At 39.5% G+C, this 22118-nt stretch overlaps 1 long non-coding RNA gene across 1 annotated transcript; it reads left to right on the plus strand.

Moving 5' to 3' along the window:
- Positions 1-19: 19 nt before the first annotated feature.
- LOC106945058 (uncharacterized) lies at positions 20-3687 on the plus strand. Its single transcript, XR_001424472.1, has 2 exons — positions 20-327; positions 2674-3687. It is a non-coding gene; the product is annotated as an uncharacterized LOC106945058 (long non-coding RNA).
- Positions 3688-22118: the final 18431 nt, after the last annotated feature.

A 22118-nucleotide genomic window follows, 5' to 3' on the forward strand; every position in this document is an offset into this window, starting at 1 on the left:
TTCTCACCTTGTAAAAAGCGCGGTCACACCGAGGGCTGCCAGTCATTATGAATGACGGCTGCTTTCCATCTTTCCTCGTTAAAAGTTATGCAATACAATGACAAGTTTTGTTTTCAGCCGACCGCGCAGCACCCTGTGACCATTTTTAAAAGTGAAATCACCTTAATAAAAGCGATATTAGGCCACCACATGTGCTTTTTTTGACAGGCGTTACAGTTATTTTTGACGTCCATCATGGCGGACCGGGCGGAGTTTCGAAGAGAGTGATGTCACGTGCAAAGCCCGCCATGGCTTTTTTATGTGGCCCTCTAGATTTTAGACTAAACAGTAAGTGTGCTTAAATATTATGTTATCAATTTAGTCAATGTAGTTTCTATCTGTTTACTGTCAAATTATATCAATCAGTCCCTTCAGTTCCTTGAGAATTATTGTGGAAATCCATGCAAAAAATCAACAAATCCTCGCACTTTTTTGCGCTAATGTAATTGGGAGTTAATTGCAGATTTTTCTCAGAAATTGTCAAAAACTTTCTTACTTGAACTAAATAGCTACCACAGCCTAAATTGATGGCAGATTATAGTCCAAGACCTATACAGCGAGTAATAAAAAGTTGCATTTACCTCCACAAGTGCAAATATCGCAAATATTTCCAAATTAGTACCACAAACACTTTGATTTTTATTGCAAAAAATCACAAAAGGAATCACATGGTCCTGAAGGGACCGAAAAGACGTTCAATAATATTTAATTTTAGCAATTGATTAATATATTAACAGTTTGTGAACAGGTTTTATCAATACATTGTGCCACAACTGGCCCTTTAAGAGCATTCATGATCCTGATTTGGCCCAAAACGAAAATGAGTTTGACACTCCTCATCTATAGGAACACAGTTTGCAAAAGGAGTTATGTAGCCACTTCATATTTAGAGCAAATACATTTACTTTGGTTATCTAAACATTAGCAGAAACTATATTACTGCAGGGTTGTTGTTTTTTTTTTCTCAGTAATCTTCTATAGGCTAACACAATCTTCCAGAGTTGGTTTGTACTAGAAAGCAATTAAAAAGAGCTTTCAGTTGGACATTAGCATCATCCCAATCTCATCTCCTAAGTTGGCAGGCTCGGAGTGAAGGCACCCGGCCGATACGACTTCTCGTGGCCCTCGGCTGTCACTGATAACAACTGTATCTCATTATCCCCTGTGTGTCGGGGCCACGGAGGTAGTGGCAACCGTAAACACCATCCTCCTATCCCACCACAAAGGCCTGTACGCCGACAAAAGGCGCTCACTGAGCCTTGAACCCAAGCCAATTTCTCTGTTCTTGTTGCCATGCACAGCAGATGTCTGAGAGAGTCTATGGAAGGTTACTAGGTTCTTTTAAACCTAGTAAACATGGAGCTGGTGTCTTAAGGCATCTATAATCTGAAGCAAGTAGAGGCATTTTGGTTTTTTGCCGTTTGTTTTGTAAAAACGTTTTCAAGCAGGAATCACAGAAGCCAGTAAAAAGACAACAGAAATGTGCAGGAAGATTTGTGGAGTTTGCTCTGTAAGGCATTCAACTTAAACTGGACAAATTTTAGTTTAAGTGAAAATATAGAGTGAATACAATGTAATGTGATTAAAATAGAAAATTTATTTTTAATTATTCTCTCAGTAGGTTTGATGAATAATTTCTTTTTTTTTTTTGTTTGTTTTTACAATTATTTAAATAGAAAATGAAATTCCCCTGCTTGATGTGATGAAACAAGATGGTGGAACTGCAATATTTTTCTTGTTTTAATTTATTTGTTCATAATATTCTCTAGAATGATTGTGGCAACAAGATTTTTAGTTACAGTCTATATTTTTCTTTCCATTATACTATTCTTTCCCCCAATTTTTTTATTCTTCCTCCTCCTACTTATTGTAATTAAGCATTCTTACTTGATTAATTTAGATATTTTTCTGTCTTTTTAATTATTTAAACTATCCAACAGAACCACACTTGCAATTAGTAGCAAAAGCAACCTTAATAAATCCTTTTTTTTACCAGAATTTTTTTTTGTTTATTATTATAGAGCTTGCAAACCTCTAGAGTTTAGTTACACATATTTTAATTAGGCTTTAATTTACCTTATCTGCACAAAGGTGACTCACGCAAACAATCACCAAAGGAAATTCATGTTACGGACAGTTGCAATCAACAACTTGTGTCATAATTATTTTTTTTTTAAAGTAAAAGAAATAAATCATTACCAAGTGCAGTACCTTTGCTTTTATTAGAAAATCATATAGATTAAATGTTAATCATAGCTAGCTTCATACCAGTGTGTTTCTGCCAACATGCCAGATGGACCATTAATGAGAATAGCACGAGGATCTTAGTCTATACACGGATATGGAGATGCAACAACAAGCATAACACCACACTTGGCTTCCAAAAACTGTTATTTATTTAGACAAAAATAGTAAGAGATGATCATTGCACACATGCACATGTTTTTTTTTTTTCCTTCTTTCCCGAAGTCAAAGAGTATGCGCTAAAAATGTGTGCTATCTCTGCAATGTTGGATGAAAGCCTGTTTTCGGATGTTTTCACAGAGTGGGCTGCCACGAGAGACTTGGAGAAATTGGAGGCAACACCTGTCACACACACTCAGCATCAGATATTAACATCCGTCTCTTTTGCAGGTCTGCGAGGAAGAATAATTGCTCTTGTTTAAAAACCTGCCTATTAGCGCTAACCAGGTTATACGCCGGACATCTGTCTGAGAGTCGACAGGCGTAATTGACTTCCATCATATCCCGGTCGTCTGAACGGAAAAGCGGGTCGGGACGGCGAGCGTTGCGTCGGTTTGCTTTGGCTTCATCACGTGGAATTGTGCGAGATGAAAACGGCACACATATGCCCGAGCGTGGAGCTCAGTGGCATGTTATTGGCACGGTGTTTTCATCAGGTCTGATAACATATGTTTGGAACTCAGGAGGCTCTGGGCAGGGGGGAATAGCGCTGTGTTTGAAGTCAAACCGTCGCATTAAGCAGAGAGAAGCGGCACAGTTGTGTGGAGATGCTCTCTTGTTCAAAGGGATGGGAAAGGAACAGCTCCGGGGAGCGTCCAACATCAAGAGCTGACCCCGGCACCGTTTCCTCGCTACCTTCTGCCTCGCATCCCACAGCCGTATGCTGCGATTCCCAAAGACCGGCAGGCCCGTGCCATCTGGCCTCACATCGGATTCCCCGGACACATATTGGGAATCCAAAGTATGCCACCTCCCTGCCTTTCCCTTCCCTCTGTGCTCTCTCCCTCTGGGTCGTCTCTGCACCTCCACTTCATCCCTGCTTGAGTGCTGGCTCGAGTGGAAGGGGTCGGCTCTCCAAGCAATCCCAGTTGCCCTTTTCCTCTATAATCCTCTCGTGATGGGATCCAGGAGGAGCCCTTTAAATTCGGAGGGAAACGGTCAATACTTTTAGAGATGAAGGAAAATCCCCAGAGAGTTATCCACCAAGGCCTTAAAGTTGATTTTGGCTTAACCGCCGCTCATTAAACAGCATTCACTTCTCATTTTCATTAAAAAGTCAAGATGTAGCATCACAATGTAGCACGAACTTTGAAAAGACTTTTTTACTCTGCTGCCCACTTCCAATAGGCTGCTTAATTTTATCCTGTAAGCTACATAAATCAATACTTTAGCCAAAGTAAAGCATTAATCTAGTCTCCAAATAATCATTCTTCCTGATAGTGTAAACCTTGGGTGCCCAAGGTGCGGCTCCGGTCCCATTTGAGGCTCTATGACAGATTTTGGGTGGCCTAAATGGAGCAAATCTGTCCTGCAACCTGAGGTGGTTGGTGCAGGTGGAAACGTTTTCAACGCATTTTACAGATAAAGAAAACATTAGGTACATTTATTAAAGTTTTTCATTCATCTTAATTTTGGAGTAACTAGGTCAATATTGGTGGCTCCAATTCCCTCCCAAGGCAAATCTTACTTCTCAGAAGAAAACAATCAACCCCCAAAATTTAGAAACTGTGGGCCTTTTTTATGTTTTGTATCTATAATGATTCAGACATCCGTTTTCTGCAAAAATCCAACTATTTTGCTCATGTTAATAACGGCTAAAATAAAAAGTTTGTTTTGAAAATATTATTTAACAAGGTAAAATTTATTTGGAAACTGATTGGTTAGCTTTAGACTCCCTTCACCTCATGGCATCTTATAAACCATACATGGCATAAAACATGACTGACAGGCTCCCATCGCAGCTCCATTTTGTGTGAAATTTTGTTTTCTGTTTGATCCGAACATCAGGAAGAAAAACAGCATCCTTCAACTTTCTTTTGCTCATCTGAAAAAAAGAAGTATTTTGATGATACCTGAAGCTTGAACAACCCCCCACAGTGAGGCATCAATTTATTATATTATTGCCTTCATGTTGACTCGAGAACTGATGTTTTCAAAGGCAAACTTAAGAGCTTGATGTCTAACTGCCTTTCAGTAATCAAGGTGATTTATTCCTATTTTATTACACTTTTAATTAGATTTTATTCATTATACTTTTGCCTTAATATTTTTATTAAAATTAAACATTGAGCTTTGAATTTCATTTTATTTTTTTCCCCATTTGTCGGTCTAGTTTTTAACACTCGTCTGGATTTTTTTTTAAATTGTGCTTCTTTAAATTTTTATATTTTCTTCTCATCATGACATTAACTGCATTTCTTAGTCTTTCAAACTAACATCACATTAGTTAACTGTACATATCTATGCATGCGTTTCCTCTTCCTTCCTATTTTTCTGTTTGTTTTGGCATTGTTAGATTAGATAATAGAGCGCTCCAAAAATGATCAGACTTTATTTCCAGTGGGACCGGTTGAGTTATGCACATTAAAGTCATTTACAGTGGCTGATGGTTTGATATGACAGCTTAACATTGTTACAGTACTCATTGGGTTGTTTTTTTTTTTTTTTTTTGGAACAATTCTCAACAGGCTGACCTCCTTTCAGAGCACTGGTTGCAGTGAAAAAGTGTTGACAGACACACTCACAAAGGAAGAAGAGGCTCCAGGAAGAGAGCAGTGGTGGGCCGTGCAGCATGTTCTGTAGCACTGCCACAGATTTCACACTCCTTTTGTGCGTCTCTTTCTCTTCCTCTCCTCTGGGCGTCGCCGCAGTGGGAAATTCAATTCCCTAATAACTGGGGAATCAAAGTTGGACAGCACCACTGCTGAGACTCATAAAGGGAGCAGTGGAGTGGTCGGCCATTCATTCGTGCAGCCCCATTACAACGTGCACCAGATGGACACTGCACGTCACCGTGTGACATCTCAAGACAGCCGCAGCCGCCTGCCTGCCCGGCGTGGAAAAGATGAAAGTTGCGAGGAGGACGGGAGGCAGGTTGTGTCAAGCAGAGACGGATCTGATCAACAACTGCACGGAGACGAAATCAAAGTGGTCGAAGCATGTGGCGTGAGGCATCTGGTATTCCAGCAAGCAGAAGCTAGTGTGGTGTGCCAATGCGTTTTAGGGGGAAGAGCTGCCTTCCCCCATTCGGTGGCCTCAAGCGAGTGGAGAGATGGTGTTTTAAATCCACATGGTGTTTTTTTTTGTTTTTTTATTATCTTGAAATGGAGGAGGAGGAGGGTGGGTTACAGCTAAACAGGAAGTGTATTCAGTGTGAAACTGAAAACGTAGACGATGAGACAAAATTTGTGGTTAGATTCTGATCAGAAGCATTTTCAGGTAATTACTCTGCATCGGGGTTTGTTAGCATACCAATTTATATTTTACTTGTTTATAAGATTTTGTTTTACTTTTTTAATTATATTACTCTTGGTGCCAGTTAAGGTCTGGTAATCTTGAGTAAAATTACCACAGCTTCAACAAATTACAGTATTAAAGCAGGAGTATGTGACCATTATAATTTTTTTTTAATGTTCTAGTATCAGATTATTATGATCTGAAAGTATGACTAAATAACCGTAATGAAATAATCTATTTGCCTTTATTTGAAATAGAAACATTGCAATTATTCCCTGTGCTGCTAAATTAGTGGTATCTTTGACAATGATGCATAGACTTATACAGAAAGCTAAAAGCTAACCAGTCACATGCTTATGGCAGAGTTTTCTCTTTTACGTAATAAATGTAATTTTGGTACTTTCCCAGTATTGAAACACTGTAAACTTATTAGGAGTTCCTCTAGTTTTTCCACATCACATCTGTGTTTTTTGCATGCATATTTCCAAACAACCATGTTTGTCTTTCTTTTAAGTGAAGGGAAAATATAGTAGTTTCCTTCATGTAACTGAGCAGCAGTGAGCATTAAAAAGTGCAGGAGAGGCGTTGCAGTTTTTCTGTATTTAAAAACTATAAATATTTGACATTAATTAGTCTTTGACACGATTAACTGTCAAACAGCCGTTTGACAGTTTTGTAGGTAGGTAGGATGAATAGATGGAGAATAGATGAACCCAACAAGGAAGGATTCCTGGGAATAGATCAGATGATGTCAACAAATTTAAACTGAATCTGAAGATCACAGCTGGTAGAACCATCACATATTCCTGGTTTTTACCGGAGGCGCATCTCACAACGACTGGAAATTCAGGAAAAAAAAAAAAAAAAAAAAAAGCAGTGTTACAAGGAGTTTGATAATTCAAGTTAAATATAAGCTTATAGTATATTTTGCTAAAAATGTTACAAGTAGTTAAAAGCAGCAGAGATCAGCTGGGGAAAAAAACCTGTGGTTGCATCTGTTTGTTTGACCATTTTTGTATTGTTTAATTGCTGTATTAGTGGTGTTTGCCTACTTAAACCAGTCGAACTATATTCCAAATCTTTGGCGCATTTCGAACAGTATTTTATTAGAGACTAACAAAAAAAGTGAAATCTGTGGCCTTCAAAGAGATGCCAGTGCTTTTCTTCAAATCTCAAAGTGCTTTTACAAGCTGCAGAGTGAGACGTTTTGGCTTGTTCAGCTGAGCAAATATTTACTTATCATCCCAGATATGCGAATCGTCCAAAAATGAAATTACAGCAGTCGATAAATTAAACAAATAAAAAAAATAATAATAATGAATGCGATGTGGGTTTATGTGCTGTGTAATGCATGACACAAGGACCTGTCAAGCCCTCCTGGCATTGATTTTTTTTACATTTTATACCACTTCCTGCGTGGAGCACTGTGAGCATCTGATCCCCTAATCTCAGAATGCCAGCTTTCACTCAATGTCATCTGCCAATGAGCTGCAACCAGGCGCCCATCCTGCCTCTGGCAACAGAACTGCACCCATCCAGCTTGCGAGCGCTAATACCCGCCGTTGCCAGGCTACGGCGAGAGGAATCAAATTTTAGGTGGCTTCCACAGCTGTGCTGCACTGTCGTGCACCGAGGGACGTACATGGCAGCGTTCCCGCTGTGCACCTGGATGGGATGAAACGGGAAGAAGTGGAGGAGTCTCAACTGCTAGCTGCAGCAGAGGCTGGCTAAATAGAAGCTGTGTGTATGGAAACAAAAAGGATAACATTTCACATTATGAATTTTCAGATTTCGATGTGTGTGCTTTACTGGCAGCATAAAAAAACCTAAGATGGATCTGAAATAGAACCGGTATCATGAAAAGCTGAGAGAATTTTGTGATTAAAAAAAAAGATCAAAAGCAATCCTGCAAATCCAAGCAATGTCCTCTTTTCACCAGTTTATTGCCTCACTGAGTGCTCTTTGATCTGATCTATGAAACAACAGGGTTTCAAACAATTCCCAGCAAACAGCCTCTCCAACAAGCCCCAACCCCACAAGAAAAAAAAAAATATGAAGGGCTTCTCCACAGCTGACTTCCTACATCTTAGTCTCAATGCAATCAGTGAGCTGTGCCGCTAAGACATTGTTAATTTCACAGGGTTCACACAACTGTCACAACATCTTAACAATCGGCTTCAAACGAGACGCTTTCCAAAAGGCTGAAACAGTAGACCACATGACCTGGACGACATGACAGGGAAGCGGTAACGAGACCCAAATAAAATCTAAAAATGAAAAAATAACAAAGGTTTTAGGTTGTCTAAATCTCCCAGTGACTATTTTAGAGACTGCAGAACTGCTAAACTTACAGAAAGTTAAGAGTTGCTTATGTTAAATCCCAAACACAAGTTACCTTACATAAAAGCATCATTTAATGCTCACAAAACACACCGGTTCTTCTAACTAAATGTAGCACATTTTAATTAGTCTCCAATATATAATGTGGAGAGCATTGAAAGCTAAATAAAACAAATCCCCAGTATTCATTCACATGATTAAATACCTAAAATCTGGGACAATTTTAATTAGAAACAGCCAAACAGGGCTTTAACAAGCATGTTTCTAAGCAAAACAGACCCCCTTCTCTGTAGTTAGCTAGTATGCTAGAGACTGTGCTAGCATTGCTAACCAGCCAAACCTACAGTTGGAGAGCTGTTCAGGGTTTTGTAGATAAGGCATGAATCAGTTTTGGGCAATACTCATACTACTCAAATGACAAAGATACCTAAATGCTAACAATGCTAACTAACGGGGTCTAAACTAAATAGTTAGCAAACATTAAGAGTGTTTTTTTTTAGCAATGCTAAGCAAACATTGTGTCAGTTTTACAAAGAATTTAGCAAAATATTACATCCAAGTCATCACTCCTGCCCCACTATTAAATTTTTAAAAATACATCTTTTTGATAATGGGATTTATTGAAAAAGACACACAATGGAAGCTAAGGCTAACGTAATGGTAAACATGCTAATTAGTGAGTCACTTTGGGCGTAAGCAAGTTTGCCAATTTTAGATGTAAAACGACTTAATCTCTATCAAATTAAAAATAATACCATAGATTATAGTCAGCAAAAAACTATATTTTATTTATACGCACATTAGCAGCTAAATAACAAAAACCCCTCTCACCTAGCTTCAAATAAAGATTAGAAATGGGGTTAAACAGCCACCTAGTGCTACATACAACATTCCTACATTAATTTATATGCCAAAACATTTTCTTCCAGTATTTAGGTTTATTAGAAATCAGCTTTTTGAGTGAGGAGGCGTTGTATTTTATAAAAACACAAAATCAAATGCATGCTTAGCAGTGGGCTATGGCTGTCTAGTTTATATAATATAATGGTAGAGTACTAACACCATTTAAATTTATATATATATATAAATAGTTTCTACATTTTTAATAAAATATAGAAGAAGGCGTTCTGGTTGATGTCTTGCTGAAGCTCAGAAGACGACCCTACGCTCATCTGTATGTAAAATAGCCAGTTTCTTATTGCCTTTGCTCTTTTAAAAGTCATTGAAATATCCCTTCAGTCTGTGAAAAAAAAATTACATTTTCATTCATCCTCTACTTTTGCATTCATCGATCGAAAATCTATGTGCGACTTCAAAGCCTGACTTAACCAGGGGGAGGAGAGCAATTGCTCAACACAGGCTGCCAGTGCGGACTAATAAATGCATAAATACACTTTAATTTGAAAACGGGCCAAGTTTCTGGACTCTCGGATGCACCCCCCAACCCCTCCCAGAACAGTCCTCGTCCTCGGCTGCGTTTTGCTCTCCCACGCACTCCTCCAACTAACCAAACACCTTATCCTTGATCCGTTTCCTCAGAAGCAAACAAAGGGGCACTTAGCCTCGCCATCGTCGCAGCGAGACGTTGGGATCCATTAGAGATTGAACGTTTCACTGACATTTCGTTCGGCTGATCCTGCAGAAAAGAGTAAATCCATCCCCTCCTCCAGCCCCTCCTCACCGCCGTGAACCCAGAGACGGATGCCGATGCCACTGTGCTGCCAACGTGATGGAGCTGCCAAAAAAAAAAAAAAGTCTTTTCAGTAGCCATTTTTTTCAAGTGCACAATCTCAAGAAAACATTCTATAACACAGAATGTGAAATGGCATAAAAAGAACATTCTCTGAAACAAAAGGAAGACCTTAAACAGCCTTCACCAACTTCTCTTTAGATAGCAGAAGAACCGATCATGGCCTGGAGGAACAAAGAGGTATTTACAAACCTAAGAGTGACCTTTCCTCGCTGCAGCACTTTTTGTGGGAGTGGGTTGCTTTTTGTGTGTTTTAAATAAAGAAAGGCTGCCACATTGAGGGGGAGGATGCATCTGAAATCTGACAGAAATGTGAGCAGCTTTATTGATGGTAAAATAATGATTAAAAAAAACAAAAAAGCAGCGCAGAGCTAAAAGATGAGTCTGAAACCATTGCTGTCAAAATAAATAAAAATAAATACATTTCGGAACAAAGAGAACAAAAAGGGCCAATATGTTTCAAATCTACCATCAGTGATTTATCTTTGCAGGCAGAAATGTGCAAAAGCACAGACTGAAACAAAACCCTTTGACGACCTTTATCCAGATAGTTATAATTCTCAGATCATCTAAGAAGTTTGCAAACGCGGCGCTCAGACGTGTAATGCTGCTAGTCAGCTGGAGGGAGCACCGTTTTTAAGCTTCACTAAATATTTCCTCCATAAACTGACATTTTTTTGTTTTTAAATGTCTAATTATTAACTTTTAAGATAATTCGCTGTGAAACTGCTTTAAGTGATAGTGCAAATGTCTGAATACTTAATATTTCCATTCAAAATCCATTGATTAGCTCATTTGAAAGTGAACTTGTTGCGCCAAAGCCAGTGGAGTGCAGCAATAATCAAAAACCATGCGCAGGCAATTGCATTCTTTAGATAAAGCTGTTGCTATTTAATTAATTTGATTGTTTTGTAACTTACGGTAGTATTGAACGCAAATGCAATTTGCTCTGATGGATTGATAATAAAAGCTCATTAGCTGATTTATTGAGAAATAACTTTCAGAAGTAATTTGCTCGTTTAAGACGGTGAAGAACCGTCACCCACAGCAAATGGAAACCCGATAAATTTAGTGAACATAAGGTGAAGGGTTATTCTTAGCCATAATCATCACTACTAGCATGAGGGTGTCATTAGAGGCAGCAATAGGTCTGAAGCCAAGTTAGAAATATAACTAGATAAATAAACTTCTTTAAGACTCTGGGAACAAATAAAAACCCAGAAATTATAGAGCATTTATTTTGGATTTTCTGTGTTTATCATTATTGGTGAAACCTTTATATCATGCTGGGTATTAATGAGCAATATTAGTTTATATAGTAATATTACTTGCTAGTTAGTATTACCTTTCACTCATTACGTTCTCATATCAAAGTAGTAATTTCAAAAGTGCTAAAAGTTCTTTTTTCCTTTTAATATAATGTATATTTTTAATGAGATGCAAAAAAAAAAAAAATAGCTGGAGCTGAATGGAGCCAATAGTAACACAGTGCGGACCCACCCTGCTGCTGCGCACTGCAGGTCAGCCGACTGAAAGAAAACCACTGAACTTTTGCTTCTTTTCAAAATAGAAAGATGCATTTGGAAAGATTTCACAATGTGAAAAAGCAACGCTCTCAAACAACGTCCTCGCTCTGAGCGGCATGTTCGTTACAGAGACAAATGCAGGCTCTTCCCAACCAGATGAAAGCTAGCATTTGCTTGTTTTGCACAATTAGGTTGTGAAAACTACAACTAAGTTTAGCTGTGTTCATTTTAGATTTCTGTCGACTGCTCATGAAAATTACAGGAAATTTGAAATTATCATTTTAACAATTGTCAGGTGAGGGTTTTTTTTTTTTCCCTAAGGACTGTCATAAAGTGGAACTGTGATATTTTGGGTTATGAAACAGTTTGAATCTTATACTGTCTGCATGCCACTTGGTACATTACTCCTCCTGTTTTATAGCCACAGTTTCAGTCCTCATGGTCAGGGTCTTGTGTTCTGCCAGTCACGGAAATAGTATTTTTGCCTGGAAGCATCCATGTTTTTGGATGAACAGTCAAATATAAATGTACAGGGAATTACTGGAGAAAGTTACAGACTTATAAAAGCAGCAAAATTTAATGGCATTCAAAATGTATTTATTTATCTCAAAGGATAAATAAATGTTTCAACTCATGTCATCCAAGTATCTTCAAAGAATCGCTGATGCTGTGGGCAAATAGGAGCTCTGGTAGCAGTCAGTCTCGCAGCAAATCTGAGGAAGCCTCTGACTGAAGGCTGTTGCTGAAGGATGGTCTCATGACTGTCATAATATCTCAACAGCTCAAGATCATCCAGAGATGATATTTTACAGCATCATGTCCAGGATGATTGTAAAGCACTGCTAATCCACCTCACTTGCTTTTGCCACTCCTCTTTAAATCTCTGTCTGGGTGTACAGTCGGAAAGCTGGAGTTGGAGATATGATCAGTGTCTATTCCTCCTCCTCTCTCTGCTCTTTGGTTACGCTTTTCATCTCGTCTGGGAATTCGGGTCACAGTTCAGGTGTTATCCGAGCTTTTGAGATGCTACTCATGAGCTCCCAGGTGTAAAAACAGTAACTTGTTGCCACGGTTACACGTCAATCCATGATTCAGTCAAATCAGAACTAATGTAGAAGCGCTACATCATCCATGAGCAATTAAAGAGTAAAAAGTAAAAGTTATGTGCCAAAACTTTGTAGTGACAACCACTATTTTTTTTCGTAATACTTATGGCGCCCCTGCATTCTTGCCACCCTGGAAGGTGCGCCATATTACCCTTCTGCCTTTAACATTCACATAAAAATCCATTTTCTCCACTTTGTTAATTTACACATTTGAACACAGCTCACTCAGATACATTTAACCGTTTCTGAGTAGGACGAGTCTCTTGTTCCGTTTGTCCGCTCATGTTTCAGCCTTCGTCGGCGCATACCTGAGCTCTGGTTTCAAGTTAAAACAGTTCCTTTTCATCCAAGCACACGCTGTCACCAGCTGAGACATTGTGTACTGTGAAGAAATATAAGCACAACCCGACACCAGATCTGCTTTCACTTTACGGTCAGTAAATCAAAAGTAAAACTCAGGATCCGTTTGGGGTTTGAAAAATAAGACCTATGCAAATTCAGGAGTGATTTAAATACTTTCTGATGGAAAAAGAAAGTTTGATTAAGTCATTGAAATGGCTTTTTTTTTTTTTTTTTTTTAAAGGCATCTTTAACAAACAGAGACCACAGGCCTATGAAACCAGATATCCAATAATGCCTGTGGGAACTGGCATATCTACAGACTTACAAGCTTTTCTTTCTCACACACACACACACACACACACACACCAAGTCTCACGCCCCATGTGAACACTCATCTTTAACGAGGGGAGAGCTGAAACCATGCGTGATTGTTTTAGAGAGGCTGCCCTAAAGGCACGTTATCGCTCAATGTGGGACCGCTCCTCTCAGTCATGCATCCCCCCTCCCTCTTGTTGATTGTGCAGCACAGATCAGCGGCAACAAAGGCATCATTAGTGGGGCTTTGGTCCCCACCAGGCCCGGGCTAATTATGAATAGGGGGGCCCCGGTAATAATTCAAGGGCCCATCGGTGCAGCTTGAAACTGAAGAGAGAACTTCACAGATTTCGGCGGTGGCGTACACTCGGCCCATCTGCCTCCGTCTCCCAGCCACCTGCCTGAAGATCCGACTCACGTCAGCCGCAAAGGCTGGAGCACCATCACACACAAGAGGCCAGACATATGGGATCTATGCGGGGCTTTAATGAACGATCCGCATCGGACATTGAAGCTCCGGACAATTACCTGCTCGGAGCAGGAAACTCCTCTTTAAAAAACAATTGTTTAGTTTTAATTCTGGATTTAGAGTTAGTTTGTTTCTCCTGTTTTTCTCCCTCATATGAAATTGATCCCCTGGACATGCGATCATAGTGAAACATCTCCCTCTCCCTCTCTCTCTCTACTGTGAAAAAGCTCAAATGAAGATTTATATCATGTTTAGCTGCACATTAGTGATTCTCAACTGCACTCCATTGATGAATGCAGTAATAGTTTTACATTTACTCGGAGAGGTGATCATCGCTCCTGCCAGAAGAGGGCAGTATAAATTTTCTTAATCACATCTCGAGTGATTTTCCCCCCCCTCGCCCTCCGCCCCTCCATCTTCGGGCCAAAGCAAGCACAAACACAGCTCTAATTCCAAACCCACAAAAGAGGGAATTTGAAAGTAAACAAATGAGCCCGATGGGATGATCAGCGCTCTCAGATTTGCAGCATAAACTCTTTTCCCATGGAGCTGGCTCGTAATTTCAGCACCGGGCTCAGATTTATGCTCCTCTCCGTCAGCTTCTGATTCCTTTTGGTGACTAAGCTCTGATTCATCGCAGCATTTCTAAGCTTCTGAAGAGGAGATGGGCTGACATTAGATGGCAATTAATAAAGCTTATTTTTTTATATATTGTCCCCGCCAGGTCACACGCTTTGCATGCATTCCTGGAAATGTGCACAAAACGGCCTATTGGAAACATTTTCCTCATCTGTGACAAAACTTCTCTTTTCTTCATTTTGTCGCATCAAAGCCACAAACCTCACTTTACCAGGGTTTTATATTTGACATCAAGTGCCTTTTTTTTTTCTTTTTTTTTTGCTCTGCTAAATAAAACTCATTTTGAAATGTCACCTCACCTTTGGAAAAAACAGAATTTACAACTTTTGATAAATATCTACTACAGGAAATGTGTTACTTTTAAAGAATCACCATTTTGTTTCTAATTGTAGGTTTTAAAATAATAAAAAACTTTCCAAAAACCTCATGGATAATTTATTTTTTCTTCAGAATATTAATATTTGCATTGTAGTGTCCAAGAAAAAATATATCTAAACAGATGTCACTGTCACTTTTAGTGTAATTCTGGAAAACCATGAGTTGGGTCTTTATTATCTTTAGCTAAAGTTACTAGGAGACATTTTAGAAAGTCCCAAAAAAGCAACTTGTAGAACCGGAGTCACAGGTTGCAGATCGTTGTGCTACATAAACACAAGATGGTGCTTAGCAGCAAAATACACATCAACACTATTTTTTTTTTTAAATCCTTGAGAACCAATAAAAGAAATCTGAATTTTGTTGTGCATTGTTTTAAAACACCAAGTCTGGTCAGTTTTTCTGTCATTCACACAGCATGGAAGGAGAGCATTAATCCGAGAATCAGCCACTCGCCTCATGGTAACTTTGGAGGAGCCACTAGATCCGCAGCTCAGGTGGGAAAATCTGAGGAATAAGTGTTTACGAAGTTCACAAAAGACCGAAAATCACAATATTTAGTCGACATTCAAAACGGCACAAGAGGAAGAAAATTACCACCATGAACACAGCAGTCCGGTGGTGAAACACGGTGGTGGCAGTATTACGCTGTGGGGAGGCTTTCCTTCAGCAAGTTGCAGTTAAATGGATTTGATGAAAGCAGACTGGCTACAAGATTTAGTTTAATTACAACAGTTATAATATAGACGCAATTTTACTAGAAAAAAAAGTCATTTTAATGAAAAGGTTTGGATAATTAATTTTATTTTATATTGTCATAGCTCAAGATTACTACTTCTTCCTAATATAACTATTTCATTCTGGTAAAATTAAGACTTTATTCTGATAATACTGTCGTATTGCTCTTGTTATGAAAAAAAAAAATCTTAGATCTTTATACTATGTTAGTGTTGACCTGAATTCAAAGTCCAGCAAACAAAATGGCGGCATTTGGGAACGCCGACATCGGTCTCAACTATGGAAATCCAAGGAGTGCATTGATGGGGGGGTTGTTGGTTGTGCAGGAGGCTCCACTTCTGCTTTTCAAATATGTACAGTTGCATAAATATACATCTGCTCGCAGAACCGGCCAGACTAAAATCTCACCATCCAAGAATAATTTTGTGCAAGAAAACATAATGAACATGTTTTGTGTAGCCAATAAACCTATTTTAATATGTTCAAGAAAGTATAATAACAGATAGATAGACAGATTGTACTACTTTTCTCAGAAACCTGTTGAGATTTATACATTTTTACATGCTCACTATAAAATAAAAAAAAAGACATCCATCTGAAAGCATCCAATAAATTAGATTCTATTAAACAATCTCCAAGTTTTGACAATCATTTCTTCTGTTAAAGCCTTAATGGAGTATAATTATCTTGTAGAAACAGAATCAAATACTTTGATAGTTTACAGAAAGGATCACATTTTGCATGATCTGGCCCCTAAATTCAATTTCAATTAATTTCTGTATATTTATACAGCGCTGACCCTGTGATGAATAATTTTAATTAAAAACAACAAATCTTTCCATAGCAGGCAGTCGGAGAATAAAAGGATCCCACATAGGAGAAGTGACTTTGAGCAGCGAGCTTTTTGTTTTATTGCAGTTCATATTTCGTTATTATAGCAGCAGCGATGAAGAACATAAGACGCTGCCAGTCAATTTGTTATATGTAGGCTAAATAACGTCAATTTTCTCAGTGTTTGCAATCATATTTACAACCAATTAATGTTTTAAACTTGCTTTCTACAAAAGAAAGCTGAGGACAATTAGCAACTTGGCTAACTTGACTTTTGCATGATAGACTAGTGGAATAATTAATTTTTTTTTTTGCAGCATCATGCTGCGTAAGCGCTTTTCCTCTGGTTGACTGACTGATTACGATCCAAAACACGAAGGTTTTATTGGAGAGCTAATCTGAGATTTTTCCTCCTGTAGATTCAGGAAAAGGCGAGGAACTGATTGAAAAAGAGAAGAAAAAAATAAAAAACAAACCTGGATGGAGGAAGCTTTTGCATTCAATGGCCTGGAATAACTGGCCTCTGAAGAGCTCTTGTGTCAAATGGTATCTGTGACAGGGAACAGCGAAGGGGGATAAATATGCCTGATTTAACATGCGAGCACCACTTCTTCCTGACAACATCTGGGACGGGGAAGAAAAAAAAACATGGAAACTCTGCCAACATGTATATATTTTTGGTGAAAAGCGTCACTTTTGGCTCATGAAGAGTCAACTAAACCTACAACACAACCACTGAAACGTCGGGTTTTAACAAAAGGCGTCTAAAACAGACGAGCCTCTCCCTTTGAGTCGTCCCCGGCTTTCTAACGCGTTTGCAGATGGGTCAAAAGGTCCTTCCAACCCAAAGGCCTCACCTTCTTCCTAATGAATTCCCAGGATCCATCAACCTGCAGGCGCTCCCATACACGCTAACCAATGATTACACCTTGAAGGGGAGATGGGTGGGGGGGGGAAGGGGATGGAGCATCCCCTGCTCTCACACACACACACACACACACACACACACACACTAAAACACAGAATCTCGTTCTCTCAGCTACCACCACCACCAACCCCCCCGCCCCAGATTGGAGGCAGGTGCAGCAGCAAATCAAGCCTCATTAGCTGCACCTTCTGCTGCCGTACACTGTGGACAGATGGAAGCTCGCCCTCACATGTTACCTCACATCAGATGGCAGTTGGAGGAGGCTGGCTAGGGGGTAGCAGGGAGAAACGCTTGCCCCCTTTCTGCCCACGCCGCTTCCTCCGGGCCGCAGGACGCCCCTGAGCGCAGATACAGCACCAGAATGCTCCTTAACCTCTTCTTTTCCTCCCCGTCGAGCTTTTTTGGAGAATATCTAACGCCGCATCAGCTGTAACTTCCCCCCCCGCCCTCCTTTGCTCCATGTCGGCTTTGACCCGAGTGAGAGAGGTTCATTCCCCGGCCCCAGGCCTGCGTTTTGGTTGGGATTTTGCTTAAAAGAGCCAGAGGCGTGTTTGTGTAAAGGCCCTTGATATGGTGAGACAGTACCAGGCCCCACAGGTAAATGACTTCAGCTCAGCTGCAGCGTATCGTTTCCCCCCTACCACTCCTGTCTCTCTCTCTCTCTCTCTCTCTCTCTCTTGTCCTCCATGGCTCTGACACAAGATCTGAGCAGCTAATTGAGGCAACAGCGTATTTCACTGGTGTCGACACTTGCGGTGAATTTATGGCCACTCCTCTCATGGGGGCAAAGGCAAATGTGTCAAAGGGGAGGCTGTGCGCAAATTGATGCTGTCGGTATGATAAGAAATATCGCTAATGTGCTTTTCAGTGGAGAGAGAGAAAAAAAAAAAGGTGGCAGGGGGGTTTAGCTGTCAGACCTGGATGGGGTTAGGATGCTGGAATTTCCTGTTGGGGCTCTGAGGGCTGTCAAATCGGCCTAAATCAGAGAGAGACTTGTGGATAAAGATGCCCACATGGTGACAGAAACACCCAGCGAACCACGCCTTCCATAATTATCCATATCCCCAAAGTTTTGACTTATTTTTTCTCAATAAGGCCACAGACTCATGTGTGTTTTGCTGGGATTCAGTGCAATAAATCAACTCAATGTAATGTAAAATTGTGATTAAATGAAAATCTTAAAAGTGTGGCATGCTTTTCTATTCAGCTCTATTTGGGTTGTGTCTCTACAAGGTTTGGCTGCATTTTTTGTTGTTTTCTTCATCACCACTAGGGTTATGTACTGATTACAGCAGAAGCAGGTAAGACAGGCACAACTAGCTTTATTTTTTTAAATATATTTTTAGGCTCTTTTAGCCTTTATTGTACAGTAAATGGACAGGAAGTAGAGGGGGAGAAGAAATGCAGCAAAAGGCCGGAGACCAGGAATCGAACCCAGGACAACTTTGTCAGGTTCTACAACCTTTCTAATCGATTTAAGCTCAGTTTACACGATGACGCCACAGCAAAACGCGAATGTTTTCCTTGTGTTTTGGCCTTCCGTTTCCACGGTAACGGAATTTTACCTGGACAAAGAAACTAAGGTTTTACAATTACTTCTACATGAATTTTTAACAATCCAACTAAAACTTCAGATTTCAAACGTTATTCAATTGAAAGCTTACAAAACAGCCGAGTAAGGTAGCAGTTAAATTTTTTTTATTTGGGCTAAGCTAAGTGCGCTAAACGTTATCAAAGTTAGCAAAAATGCTAAAGCCTTAAATGAAAGATTTGTTTTGCCACTAGCACATTATTAGAAGTGTGCCCACAACTGCTTATTTGTGCAAAACATTAAATGATATAATTTTCCTTTACTTCATATATTTACAACTTGGGAAATCCCCAATAAATTCATTAAAACTTGTGGTTGCAATGTGGCAAAATGCAGACAACTCTATTTACTTTTAAAAATCGTATTCTTCTCATGTACCGACGCCGAGTCTTATGCTTAAAATAACTGCAACTTCAGATATCTATGGTGGAAAGAGTCCATCTGGATAATGAGGTCACGCACAAATTTACGACTCAGATAAGTGGAGTCAAGTCAGCAGGTCATGATGTCTGATTAATTTAAAAAAAAAATGTTTATAGGATTACTTTGAGAAATTAGTTTAAGTTGTAGGAAGTCTTGAAGGCAAGTAGTGGGAAGAATGAGGACACGAGTACAAAAGGTACTTTGTTTAGGCCAACAGGAGGAGAGAGGGGGCTCTGTGGTTGGAATAGAGCTGTGGCATTAATGGATTGAACCTAAGTGGTTGGTTTAGAAGTACACTGAATCGTGACGTTTTGAGGCTTCAGCCATGCACACCGCAGAGGAATGTTTCAACCCCAAACTGCTCCTGCAAACATCATGAATGCTAATGCTGCTTCGTGTCTGTTTCACGCATAAAGAGGCGACTGTGTTTGCTAACGAGATCAGTTTAGAGACGACACTCGGGGAGATTACATTGAACTGTATGCGTTACTGTGACATGACAGTTCGGCTGAGAAAGAAGAATCAACTAAATTAGCTCCCAAAAGCTTCTCTACATCTCCTCTGGTTTTTATGAATTGTACAGATTTACAGCACAGTGCCACAACAGTCTTTAAACCAACTGTTTGGGGAGTATGTGTGCACATATACAACGTGTTTAAAGGTAAACGAGGACTCCCTTTCAAAGAGTTCTCACTAGTAATAGCATGTATGTTTTTATGTACATTTGTGCGCTAATGGTACATGATGTTCACCTCATGCTCACGGTTCAGTCTTTGCAGATTTGTTCTGTGGAACGAAAAAAATAATAAATGAGTGAATACACAAATTATTTGCGGAAAATGTGCCTTTTAATCTGAAAAATTATAAAAGAAATTGCAGTTTGGGAAGCTGAAAAATCAAGGTATAATGCTACTTGACAAAGCATCCGATCCAAAACCACCATTTATTTTCTTTAGCAGTGATTGGCTAAAGAAAGGAAGACGATAGCCATTAGCTTCTTCAACCCCAAATGGCTGAAAAGTGTCACAACTCAGGACTGTCCTTCAACGGTAAAAGACCCTTTCCAACAGGTAAATATAATTATTTCTAACATTAATTAAAGGCTAGCAGTAGTGGACACACTTTCACTAATTTGCTAATCAGCTAATAGCGGAGCTAATTGTTTTGTTCAGCATTTTAGCTAACTTTGAAAATGTTTAGCGCCCTTTGCTTCCCCCGATTTAATTTTTCCAGATAAATTCTAAAGCGCCATTTTAATTGACATTTAAGTTTGACATCTGTGTTCAAGTTTTGGTTATCCACTGTTAACTCTTCAAGTAGTTAAAAGTTTATCTTCACGCTCTTATTTTGAAATGGGCGAAGAGCGTTTATGCAGCTGTTCCATTTCCTCTTGTTTCCAGTAAACAAGAAACATACGGAGCAAAATAAAAGCCGGACAGCAGAGAACATGATCTATTACTATTTTTTTCCTCTTCGTGAAGTGGAGTTCATTTGATTTGTTAAAAAATAAAAAAAGGAACAAGTTGAGTCTTTCTAACAGATGCAAACAGCCTAAAGATCTAGTTTCTAAATTGGCTTTTTGCTAAACAAGATTCTGGTTTATCCCTTGAATTCAAGTGGATTCATAAAAGTTCATCTAATAAGGTCAGATAATGGACTGAAAATTAAGGAAAAAGCAGTGAATATCCAAAAACAGACAGCATTTTCAAAAATTACAAGAAAGTCTTTTACAGTTGGACGCAAAATATAAATAATTCAAGCAGCAGTCTATGTATACATCTTAATATTTCAATCTACACATAATTAAGCAGGTTTTTCAGAGCGTTGTCGCGGCCCTGTAACGATCTGCGAACATCCGCGTTCATGTTGTCAGGGGCTCCTCCAAGTGAGCCGCACCCGTTTTGACATCTTTAACAACTCTAATTTCAATCAAGCTGCTGCGGCGCTTCTTGTTTTTCTGGGATCTAATGAAGAGAAAAAGACACATGGGACTCCTCCCCCCCCCCTCATTTCATCCTTCGATCTGTTCCCAGATCCATATGCCATATGGAAAGGCGTTCAATCCAAGAGCTCAATGTACGTTTGGTTGTTCTCTAAATGCAGCTACAAACCTTAGAAAATGCATTAAACATAAAAAGGTCTCCTTTTCTTGTTTTGCTAGCTCCCTTGCGCACCTAAAAGTGAAGGTTACCCCTTCCGGTACTTCCAACGGCTCTCCTTTTGTTTTCTTCAGGGATTTTGTTTAATTTAGAGCAAATCTTCATTATTAAGCCTCTTGCCAAGTTTGACGACGCAGCGCCATATGCTGAGCGCTTCCTACACTATCTTTCCTCTAAATCAAGGATTTCAAATTTGTCACTTTGTTGCATTTCATTACCAGACAACATGTTTGAGGTGGGATGATGGTACAACACAGACGGCTGCAGAGCAAGTGCACTTTGGAGCTAGAGTACGAGGATTGAAGGAAAACGTGTTAAAAACCACAAACGGTCGTCAGGTTCGCCTCAAACGTACGGTACAAAAGCATCTGACTAAGTCACAGTTTCAGACTCTCTCTCTCTCCTCCAGAGCGCTTCAGCCGAGCTGTAATCTGGAAGTCGTTAACAGAAACTGTAACAAAGCAGAAAGTAGAGAAAACGTCAAGCAGGTGAGACGCTCAAGACTTATAATTTAAATGCTATTCAGTCATTAGCAGGGAAAAGGAGGAAAACGTTTCTGCAAATCTGTTAAAATCAAGATGCTTTCCTAAAGTAATCACGGTTATTCACTTTACCGATCGGCTTCATTGCCTTTACAGCATTTATGCAAATCTACACCAGGCTATGACCCACCGAGGAGAGATGCATGTTCAATTACACCTCCTTTATAATTCAGCAGCTCTGATGCTGAAGGGTATAGTACGCTAAGTGTTCATCTTTGCTGAGTGTGCAATTCAACAGTTTAAGGTCCTCTGACTCTGCTATTCATAATGACGTAAGGCCACACTGTCCTGCTGTATAACAGACA

Source organism: Poecilia latipinna, unplaced genomic scaffold, assembly GCF_001443285.1.
Source record: "Poecilia latipinna isolate Pla-1442-1.1 unplaced genomic scaffold, P_latipinna-1.0 Scaffold126, whole genome shotgun sequence".
Taxonomy (NCBI): Eukaryota; Metazoa; Chordata; class Actinopteri; order Cyprinodontiformes; family Poeciliidae; genus Poecilia; species Poecilia latipinna.